Below are 2,764 nucleotides of genomic sequence, written 5' to 3'. Positions count from 1 at the left end.
CTTGTCCATGCGCGTACCGTGCGCTCTGGTCGCGTTTCTTTCTACACACTTTGTCTGTGTGCCCCGTGGATTTGCAGAAGCTACACCAAACAGTCTTTGTGCAGTTATCTTTCCGATGCCCTTTTTCTCTGCATCGCCAACAAGCCAGCTCCGTAGTGGGCCTGGTCTTCTCTCTCGGTGCCGCCCGGGCCTTCAGCACCCTCTCTCCCGCCTCCGCGGTGACTGGGTGGGTGTCTTCTGAGGCATCAAAGTTTCGCAACTTGGTCCCAGCTACATGTTTGCTGAACCGTGTGTTACCAGTAGTGTGAACGGTTTGTACAGCTCCGGTAGTCCTCTCATAACCATCGCCATCATTAGTCCATCGCTTGGTGCTTCTCCTGCACTCTTAAGCGCCGTAATGATCTGCTCAGCTCTGATGATGTATTCGGTCACAGTCTCGGTGTGCCCCTTCTTCAGCGCGGTTAGTGTTATGTAGAGGGATACGATTCGGGGTCTTCCACATCCGATATAATGTTCTCTCAACACTTTCAGGCTCTCTCTGCCTTTGTCCTTAGTGTCGCGGAATATCAGCCCCAAGCTTGGGTCGTCTAGCAGTGGTGCTAACTCACAGTATGCGTCGGCATTATGCTTGTTGTCCAGGGCTCGCACAGCCGCCGTTACTTCTCCCGTGGGGGCTGTCAAGATCGTTGTCTTCAGTTCCACACCGTGCATGCAGCACAACATTCGCTCTTCCCAGAGCTCATAGTCCTCTGCTATTCTGTTGAACGAGGGCCATTTGCTCCTTCCTTTGGTCGCCACGAGTTTGAAGACAGAGTTTTTCCACCTCACCTCCATTGGGCTCAGCAGGCTCCGTCTCCCCCGGTGCTGCCTCCATGGGGCTCTGCGCGCTGCCTCTCCGGGCGGATCCGCTTGCACGCCAGCAGCAGCGCGTCGGTGTGCCCCTTCTTCAGCGCGGTTAGTGTTATGTAGAGGGATACGATTCGGGGTCTTCCACATCCGATATAATGTTTCTCTCAACACTTTCAGGCTCTCTCTGCCTTTGTCCTTAGTGTCGCGGAATATCAGCCCCAAGCTTGGGTCGTCTAGCAGTGGTGCTAACTCACAGTATGCGTCGGCATTATGCTTGTTGTCCAGGGCTCGCACGGCCGCCGTTTACTTCTCCCGTGGGGGGCCGTCAAGATCGTTGTCTTCAGTTCCACACCGTGCATGCAGCACAACATTCGCTCTTCCCAGAGCTCATAGTCCTCTGCTATTCTGTTGAACGAGGGCCATTTGCTCCTTCCTTTGGTCGCCACGAGTTTGAAGACGGAGTTTTTCCACCTCACCTCCATTGGGCTCAGCAGGCTCTGTCTCCCCCGGTGCTGCCTCCCCGGGGGCTCTGCGCGCTGCTCTCCGGGCGGATCCGCTTGCACGCCAGCAGCAGCGCGTCGGCAGGGTCGGTGCCCCCTTCCTCTTGACGCGCAGGATCATTGTGTTAGGGTCCATGTTGCTCTTTTGATGGTAGGCGTAGCTTTAGCTCCCGTTAGCCTTAGCCACGCGGTGCTCCCGGTGCTAAACTGGCCTATACTTTCAGCTAAACTTGCTAACCTTATTATTTCGCACCTGCGTGATCTGGGCCCATAACCTGTTGACAGAGTCACTTATGGGGCTACAATAAGTTGGTCATGACGACAAGGTCTTCTCACTTAGCCATTAAACGGCGTGGTTTTATTATCACATTGCACCCAACATTACATGAGAGTCCTCTCTTGTGAGAGCGACAGAGGAAGAGACAGAGGGGGAGTTAACATCTCCTTTTTATACCTCTTACCTGGCGCCAGCATTAATAGCTCCACCTATAGCGCCCTCTTGTGGAAACAGTTAGACAGTTACATGCAATCGTATACATCACATAACTTTAACAAACTGCTTTCTGATAATGAATGATTTATAGATATCCTCAGATCTGGAGAATATATCTGATAATGAATGATTTATAGATATCCTCAGATCTGGAGAAAATATCTAATAATTAATGTGTTGTGGGTATTTTCAGATCTAGAGAGGAGATCTGATAATGAATGATTCATGGATTTCCTCAAATCTGGAAAAGAGATCTGATAATACATTATTTGTAGATATCCTCAGATCTGGAGAGGAGATCTCATAATATATTATTTGTGGATATCCTCAGATTTTGGAGAAGAGATCTGTTAATGAATGATTCGTAATTGATCTGTGATTTGATAGCCCATTTTTATGACAATAGTCATACTGGTTTGAATAAACACATACCGTACTTTTCGCACTATAAGCCGCACCTGACTATAAGCCGCAGCAGCTAAATTGAATGATGTGTACATATATAAGCCGCACTGGACTATAAAGCCGCATGTGTTTTTAATGTTTAATTACCATATGTAAGGAGTGGAGCCTGCGGCTTAATTTGACTCAACACGGCAAACCTCACCCGGCCCGGACACGGAAAGGATTGACAGATTGATTGCTCTTTCTCGATTCTGTGAGTGGTGGTGCATGGCCGTTCTTATATTGAGCTTTAAGTTCCCACCTCTACAGAGAATGACTCCCATTGGGACACATTACGGTCGGACAAATAACATTAACTCATTTACAAGTTGTATTAAGTTTAGCAAATAAGGGAACAGATAAATAACATTTCAATGCAGTAAAAAAAAGCAATATATCGATTTTCGGGTTTTTGTCCACATATAAGCCGCACCGTTATATAAGCCGCAGGGTCGAAAAATGGGGAAAAAAAGCCACG

The sequence above is a fragment of the Notolepis coatsorum genome (genome assembly GCF_963971535.1).
Source record: "Notolepis coatsorum genome assembly, chromosome: 2".
NCBI classification, from domain to species: Eukaryota; Metazoa; Chordata; class Actinopteri; order Aulopiformes; family Paralepididae; genus Notolepis; species Notolepis coatsorum.
The sequence above is the reverse complement of the archived record's forward strand: the minus strand, read 5'-3'. Positions refer to the sequence as shown.